The sequence below is a fragment of the Vidua chalybeata genome, unplaced genomic scaffold (assembly GCF_026979565.1).
Source record: "Vidua chalybeata isolate OUT-0048 unplaced genomic scaffold, bVidCha1 merged haplotype scaffold_222_ctg1, whole genome shotgun sequence".
Classification (NCBI taxonomy): domain Eukaryota; kingdom Metazoa; phylum Chordata; class Aves; order Passeriformes; family Viduidae; genus Vidua; species Vidua chalybeata.
Window position 1 is genome coordinate 28,585 of NW_026530369.1, and position 8,783 is coordinate 37,367.

Consider the following 8,783-nt stretch of genomic DNA (forward strand, 5'->3'; position numbering starts at 1 on the left):
CCGGCTTACGTGTTTGGCTGCAACTTCCCGGCACAAAGGTTTGTCCCTTGGCACCTCCCTTGAGCAATGCTCCACGTATCCAGGTGCTCCCCCAGACCCTGTCAGAAGCTCCCACCGTCCTTGCATGAGACAGCCCCCGGAGCTCCCCATAAACCCCTCTGCTCCAGCAGCTCCATGCAAAAGGGACCTGAGGCAAACCCTTTCCCTAAAAGAGCCTCCGGTAGGAGCCGCCCCCGTCCTCATCCTCAAAGCTCACACCTTGGGCTGCTCTGGGTTTCTTTCCAAATGAATTTAGCAATAAATTCCTATTCTTTAGCAATACCTATAAAAACGAAACACTTGCCAGAATTTAGTATTCTACACACCCCCCTCCCTGTGCATTTTGGGGCAGCTTTGGGTCCCTCTGGGGGACGGCACCCAGCATGACCCCCCGTCATTCGCCACCCACCTGCTCCTCCACCGCAGTATGCCTCCCCCTCCTAGGGACCTTAGGGTGCCCCAAATGACATCAGAGCCTCGAGTCTTCACCCCCTTTTCCTGGCCCCCAAAGAAGGCACAGAACGAGTCTAACTGCCCTGGACAGCAGCCCAGCACTTGCTTCCATCCCTTTCCACATGTACATCCCCCCCGAAAGGTACTCTGCCGCAACGAGAAAGGGGGGCAGCCCCCAGAAGGGTTGAAGCTCCTGCCCATCCTCGCTGTCACGGGCGAGGGGCAGAGAGAGGGAGCGGCAGAGACGGCGGGGACGCGGCACGGACGGCACGGCACAGAGCGGGGGCCGCTCTCAGCGCGATGCCGGCAAAGCCGCAGGTCCGGCGGGGCCGGGCGGGGTTTGACCGGCACGGGGGGATCCGCCGAGAGCCTCCGGCCCCGTGCGGGGACTCCCGCAAGGGCCCAGGGGCGCCGGGCTCCGGCCCTCTGGGCTTTATTCTCCGGCGCCCCCGGCCCCGCGGCTGCGGGGAAAGAAGGAACGGGGCGACGGGAAGAGAAGAGGGCTAGCAGGGCATGAGAAAGGGTAGGGAGGGAGGGAGGTCGGGCTGTGGAGGAAAGCGGGAGGGCAAGGGAAAGGCCGGGAGCGGGGAAGAGGGACGGTGCACAGAGGAGGGAGAGAAGAGGAATAGAACGGAGGAGCGGGATAGGGACAGGGCAGTGGGGGTCGGGTTTGCGAGGGAGGGAGAGGAGGGGAGGGTCCGCGGACAAAGAACAGGAATACGGGGAGGAGGAAGGAAGGGTAGAGGGAGGGGGGGACGGGAGGGGAGGCCGAAAAGGGAGGGAAAGGTGCCGGCTTTGGGGAGAGCGGGAAATGGGGGAAAGAGAGAAAGAACAGGAATACGGGGAGGAGGAAGGAGCGGTAGAGAGAGGAACATGAGAGGGAGCCTCAGAGAGCCCCGACTCCACCCGAGCCCGCCCCGGCGGCCCGCCCTGCTCGGGATGCTGCGCTCGGCGGAGCGCGGCTCGGTGAAACTCGGCTCCGCTCACTGCGTTCGGATCAACTCGGCTCGGTCCGGCTCAGCTTGGATCCGTTCCATTCCCTGGGGGCGGCGCCGCCTCCCGTTCAGCGCGCACAGCTCGGGGCTCTCCTGATGCCGAACCCCGCGGCCGGCCCGACTGTCGCACGGAAACCCCCCGCGTAAGATTAGACCAAGCAGTTTCTGTGTTAAACCCTTTTTGTCCTAGAAGAAAAAAACTTATCTACCTCCTGCGTTTTCTCATTTTTCTTCATTGATTTCAAAATCAGAGTATAAAAAAAACTTCGCCTAAAAAGGATTTGGTAAGTAGTCAAGAAAGTAGTCCCATAAATTTCATAACCTGAAATATACTTATCTTTCCACGAAAAATAGACCACACAAGAGTCCTACTCACTATGTCAACCCTTATGTAAAATGCTTAAAAAAAAACAAAACCAAAACAACCCAAGATAAAGAATTCCACAACCAAAACAAAACATACAAGTAACACTAACTAAAACCACCCATACAAACACACCATGTTTATTGGTCACCAATCCTAAAAATCTATTTTCTAAATGCCTTGTTAAGTATACCTCTTCACATCTAACCTTATCCCTCACAGAATTCAAACAGTAAATACAAAAATTCCTCCACATAACATAAACAAAAAATAACATTTATACACTCTTATCCCAAATGACAATTAAATTACAATACTACAAATTACAAAAGACATTAAAAATAAATCCATGAAAAATAATTACATACAAAAAAATAAACAAACAAAAAAAAACCTGAAACCACAAAGAAGTTACCTCAAAATATGACACCTATAATTTAAAACAATAATATATCAAAAACAACACAAAATACCCACACATTCCAAAAAAAATTTAATTCACAATATCAATTCCCACAGAAGTGAAAACCGGGGTCCATTGGCCACTTGTGGATGTGGTCTCGTTGTAACAGAAGCGGACCGCCTAGAGCACGCAAACAAGAACGGAGCCCAAGAGCTGCACCGGGAATTGAGACCGGAGCAAGAACAACTGCTGCCTGCCACCGCTCACTGCTCACCTTGCCCACTTACCTTGACCGCTAGTATCTGGCTTTAGTTCCTAAAAATAACAACAAAGAAAATAGCTGTAATACAGAGGCACCATTTATACTCCCCCTGCAAAGACAAACGGTGACTGACCTTCTCGCGGGACCCCCCTCACCCGGGACGGGGCCCTCTGCCACGGATTCCATCTGGCTGCGTCTGAAAGAACGTGAGGACAAAAGTCAGAGCACTGCAGGATAACTTAACAGCTCCAGATAGCCTTCATCAATCTACAGATCCCATCTAGAGTCCAAATACACCCCACATTACAAATTTCCAGGCCCCAGGACACGCCCCATTCTAGACCTACACCAGGCTATGCAGCAGGGCAGAGCAGCTCCACGCCAAATACCCAGACACCCGTGACACAGAACAAGACAAACAAGGGGACACAACAGGGGGAGAAAGCTCTGAGCGAGAAGAATGCCCTCAGGGAGCCAGAGACTGCAGAATGAGATGACCTAGCTGAGACTGATGGCGAGCCTCTAAGGCGCAGAGAACCCTGCAGGAACAAGATGCTAACTGAATGACCTATTCCAAGCAAGGCAGAGAAGGATGCCCGAGAATCCTAGCGTCAGAATGCTCTACGGATCTCCGCATCGCTACGAGTCCTAATCTGCTAGAACGCATCCTTGCCGTCACAATTGTCACAAATCACAGCTGTCGAGAACAGCCCAGAACAAGACCTCAAAAGACATCTGACCGGATGCTACTCCAAGGCCTGTCCGGGCTCCCGAGCCAAAGGTAAGAAGGAATCGGCACGGGGCCGAGGAACACAGAGATGAGAGATGCAAAGATGGACGCCCGGGCTTCCGATAAGCCCCTCAAAGGACTAAGGCAAAAGACACAGAAGGCACGACAGACAAGTGACACACCGTGCACCGGCACTGCTCTGCCCTGAGCACTTCAGCACTGTGAGGCTTTTCCTTTATGTGGCCTAAAGGGCCACCCCCATCTCCAAAGCTGCCTCCAAAAGCCCTCCCAGCGCCTCGCTTCCATCCCCTCTCAGGGTCCCGGCCCTCGACTTATCTCTCGGACGTCCGGGGACGAGAATCCACGTCCGGTGCCGAGGAAGGCCGCCTCGCCCGCTGGCAGTTTCCTAGAGTCACCGACTGTGGCCCCTTGCTCAGCTACAATCAAGAACACCAAACATCACTGCAGGATCTTAGCTGCACAGCGGCCAATAACCAATAACAATTCTGCTACTCACCATTCTCCTAAGAACGTCCGCCTCATCTGGCCGCGCCCGGAGGCCGATGCCCTCGCGGCAGGGTCTGCCTGGGTGAAGAGGAGACGAGGTGACGTGGCATCGCTGAAACTCGAGTGGACCCTGGCTCCTCCTCCCTAGCTCCCCGACTTACAGCAACTCCTCGGCCGCTCCTGAAGGCTCCCCGGGTGACACCTTCAAATGTCAAAGATCAAGGCTTCATCACAGATCCGTGCGCTGCTTCCCAAATTCCCACGAGAGTGACCAAGCGGGGGTCTGCGGCCCCGTTGCTGAGGGGGGTCTCGGCGTAATACGAGCGGACCGCCTAGAGCACGCAAACAAGAACGGAGCCTAAGAGCTGCACCGGGAATTGAGACCGGAGCAAGAACAACTGCTGCCTGCCACCGCTCACTGCTCACCTTGCCCACTTACCTTGACCGCTAGTATCTGGCTTTAGTTCCTAAAAATAACAACAAAGAAAATAGCTGTAATACAGAGGCACCATTTATACTCCCCCTGCAAAGACAAACGGTGACTGACCTTCTCGCGGGACCCCCCTCACCCGGGACGGGGCCCTCTGCCACGGATTCCATCTGGCTGCGTCTGAAAGAACGTGAGGACAAAAGTCAGAGCACTGCAGGATAACTTAACAGCTCCAGATAGCCTTCATCAATCTACAGATCCCATCTAGAGTCCAAATACACCCCACATTACAAATTTCCAGGCCCCAGGACACGCCCCATTCTAGACCTACACCACGCTATGCAGCAGGGCAGAGCAGCTCCAGACCAAATACCCAGACACCCGTGACACAGAACAAGACAAACAAGGGGACACAACAGGGGGAGAAAGCTCTGAGCGAGAAGAATGCCCTCAGGGAGCCAGAGACTGCAGAATGAGATGACCTAGCTGAGACTGATGGCGAGCCTCTAAGGCGCAGAGAACCCTGCAGGAACAAGATGCTAACTGAATGACCTATTCCAAGCAAGGCAGAGAAGGATGCCCGAGAATCCTAGCGTCAGAATGCTCTACGGATCTCCGCATCGCTACGAGTCCTAATCTGCTAGAACGCATCCTTGCCGTCACAATTGTCACAAATCACAGCTGTCGAGAACAGCCCAGAACAAGACCTCAAAAGACATCTGACCGGATGCTACTCCAAGGCCTGTCCGGGCTCCCGAGCCAAAGGTAAGAAGGAATCGGCACGGGGCCGAGGAACACAGAGATGAGAGATGCAAAGATGGACGCCCGGGCTTCCGATAAGCCCCTCAAAGGACTAAGGCAAAAGACACAGAAGGCACGACAGACAAGTGACACACCGTGCACCGGCACTGCTCTGCCCTGAGCACTTCAGCACTGTGAGGCTTTTCCTTTATGTGGCCTAAAGGGCCACCCCCATCTCCAAAGCTGCCTCCAAAAGCCCTCCCAGCGCCTCGCTTCCATCCCCTCTCAGGGTCCCGGCCCTCCACTTATCTCTCGGACGTCCGGGGACGAGAATCCACGTCCGGTGCCGAGGAAGGCCGCCTCGCCCGCTGGCAGTTTCCTAGAGTCACCGACTGTGGCCCCTTGCTCAGCTACAATCAAGAACACCAAACATCACTGCAGGATCTTAGCTGCACAGCGGCCAATAACCAATAACAATTCTGCTACTCACCATTCTCCTAAGAACGTCCGCCTCATCTGGCCGCGCCCGGAGGCCGATGCCCTCGCGGCAGGGTCTGCCTGGGTGAAGAGGAGACGAGGTGACGTGGCATCGCTGAAACTCGAGTGGACCCTGGCTCCTCCTCCCTAGCTCCCCGACTTACAGCAACTCCTCGGCCGCTCCTGAAGGCTCCCCGGGTGACACCTTCAAATGTCAAAGATCAAGGCTTCATCACAGATCCGTGCGCTGCTTCCCAAATTCCCACGAGAGTGACCAAGCGGGGGTCTGCGGCCCCGTTGCTGAGGGGGGTCTCGGCGTAATACGAGCGGACCGCCTAGAGCACGCAAACAAGAACGGAGCCTAAGAGCTGCACCGGGAATTGAGACCGGAGCAAGAACAACTGCTGCCTGCCACCGCTCACTGCTCACCTTGCCCACTTACCTTGACCGCTAGTATCCGGCTTTAGTTCCTAAAAATAACAACAAAGAAAATAGCTGTAATACAGAGGCACCATTTATACTCCCCCTGCAAAGACAAACGGTGACTGACCTTCTCGCGGGACCCCCCTCACCCGGGACGGGGCCCTCTGCCACGGATTCCATCTGGCTGCGTCTGAAAGAACGTGAGGACAAAAGTCAGAGCACTGCAGGATAACTTAACAGCTCCAGATAGCCTTCATCAATCTACAGATCCCATCTAGAGTCCAAATACACCCCACATTACAAATTTCCAGGCCCCAGGACACGCCCCATTCTAGACCTACACCACGCTATGCAGCAGGGCAGAGCAGCTCCAGACCAAATACCCAGACACCCGTGACACAGAACAAGACAAACAAGGGGACACAACAGGGGGAGAAAGCTCTGAGCGAGAAGAATGCCCTCAGGGAGCCAGAGACTGCAGAATGAGATGACCTAGCTGAGACTGATGGCGAGCCTCTAAGGCGCAGAGAACCCTGCAGGAACAAGATGCTAACTGAATGACCTATTCCAAGCAAGGCAGAGAAGGATGCCCGAGAATCCTAGCGTCAGAATGCTCTACGGATCTCCGCATCGCTACGAGTCCTAATCTGCTAGAACGCATCCTTGCCGTCACAATTGTCACAAATCACAGCTGTCGAGAACAGCCCAGAACAAGACCTCAAAAGACATCTGACCGGATGCTACTCCAAGGCCTGTCCGGGCTCCCGAGCCAAAGGTAAGAAGGAATCGGCACGGGGCCGAGGAACACAGAGATGAGAGATGCAAAGATGGACGCCCGGGCTTCCGATAAGCCCCTCAAAGGACTAAGGCAAAAGACACAGAAGGCACGACAGACAAGTGACACACCGTGCACCGGCACTGCTCTGCCCTGAGCACTTCAGCACTGTGAGGCTTTTCCTTTATGTGGCCTAAAGGGCCATCCCCATCTCCAAAGCTGCCTCCAAAAGCCCTCCCAGCGCCTCGCTTCCATCCCCTCTCAGGGTCCCAGCCCTCGACTTATCTCTCGGACGTCCGGGGACGAGAATCCACGTCCGGTGCCGAGGAAGGCCGCCTCGCCCACTGGCAGTTTCCTAGAGTCACCGACTGTGGCCCCTTGCTCAGCTACAATCAAGAACACCAAAGAAACCTGTTACCATAATCAGTATTTCACAGATTCTCTGCAACAACAAACAAAACATACACGACAGGCAAACAAACTAAATGAATAAAACCTCTATTATACTATAAATAATAATGCAATTTCCAATATTATAAATACCTCACTGATTAACTACAGGACAGTACCTAAAACCCATCACAACGAACACTACATACTCACACTTAAAAAACCCACTCCAGCAGAATTATAAACCTACCCTCTACTTCATGGTATGACCCATATAGACTTTTGTAGACCTTAAACAACAGATCCTCTTAAAATTTTACTGTTTTAATTATATTTTTATAGCATAAAAATATTACTACATAGTAAAAAAAAAATGAAAACAAAAAAAAAACTAGCAAATTCCACAACAAAAAATATTCAACAAAACTCAATCCCAAAAAACCCTTGCCATCAGCACCTGAAACAAGAACCATAACATTCAAGAAGTACACCATGTCCGTTATCATACATCAATTACGAACAAAATAAAACGATACAATCAATTCCTAAAAACCACCTCAAAGTCACAACATCAAGGAACTTTGGAAAATTAAAAGCCGCGCTCCCGGCACCGGGCGGAACGCAGCTTCCGGTAAGAAAGCGGCTCCTCCGGCGGCTCCTGAGGGCTGCAGGGGGCCCCGGCCGCGCCCGAGCCCCGCGCCCGGAGCGGCCGGCACCGGCCGGCACCGGCGCAGCGCCCGCGCCGCCTCTCCCGCCCGCCGGCCCGGCAAAGCTCCCCTCGGCTCCGCACGCCTCGCTCCGGCGCGGCTCCGGCAGTCCCGCGCCAGCCCCGCCGCGCCCAAGTCCCCTTCCACCTCGGCAGCTCCCCAGGCAACGCCAGCAGCTCCCGCGCCACAGCCTTGGCTGCCGGGCCAGGGGCACAAGAAGCGCCCTCCAATGCAGCGGCACAGCCCGATTCCAACCCTTCAAACGCTGCGAGAGCTGCAGCTTCCTTCAATTCAACCCCCGGAACTTACTCCACACTCAGGTGCTCGCCTCACTTCAACAAGGGCAAATAAATGTGTTCTCCCCTTCAGTTTCAGCCCCTATAAGAGCAGAAAAGAAAGTACTTTCCTCAAATGATGGTAAAAGGGGGATTTTTACCGCAATCCAAACCCTTTACAAGGACGGACAACACGTCCCCTACCAACTACCCCCTCCATTTAAACCTCAGGATGATGAAAATGGGGGGGGGGGGCTACCCTCAAGTCAAAACCCAGCATACAACAACAATATTTTTCCCCTTCTATTTGAAATAGAACACAGGGATTCGCTGCCACCCCGGGATACCCCTAACACCCTGGAAAAGGCATGTTTTCCTTCAATCAAGACCCTCAAAACCACGAGTGCACGGGAATCCCACCCAGTTCAAACACAGGCAATAATGGAAGAGAAGTTGCTTCCCTCATTTTGAATTTCTTTTGTCTTAATAAACCCTAGTTTGTTTGGTTTTTTTTTTTTTTTTGGTTTTTTTTTTTTTTTTGGTTTTGGCGTTTTTTGGTGGGGTTTTTTTTTTTTTTTCGGGGAGCAATGGGGAGGGATTGGCAAAACGAAATTTAAAAGGGAAAGGAGAAAAGTCCCCGCTACAAAGGCACACCGTCTCACCTGTTTGGCTGCTTTTTCCCGGCACAAAGGTTTGTCCCTCGGCACCTCCTTTGAGCAATGCTCCAGGTATCCAAGCGATCCCCCAGACCCTGTCTGAAGCTCTCACCGTCCTTCCATGAGACAACGCCGGGAGCCCCCCCCCAAACTCTT

The 8,783-nt window shown here is 53.5% G+C and overlaps 2 long non-coding RNA genes across 2 annotated transcripts; one reads left to right on the forward strand and one right to left on the reverse strand.

The window, feature by feature from the left end:
* Positions 1–1,975: 1,975 nt before the first annotated feature.
* On the reverse strand, positions 1,976–2,960 carry LOC128783352 (uncharacterized). Its single transcript, XR_008429105.1, has 2 exons — positions 2,542–2,960; positions 1,976–2,434 (listed from the first exon to the last, which is right to left on the reverse strand). It is a non-coding gene; the product is annotated as an uncharacterized LOC128783352 (long non-coding RNA).
* Positions 2,961–6,557: 3,597 nt separating this feature from the next.
* On the forward strand, positions 6,558–8,474 carry LOC128783353 (uncharacterized). Its single transcript, XR_008429106.1, has 2 exons — positions 6,558–6,599; positions 8,288–8,474. It is a non-coding gene; the product is annotated as an uncharacterized LOC128783353 (long non-coding RNA).
* The last annotated feature ends 309 nt before the right edge of the window (positions 8,475–8,783 follow it).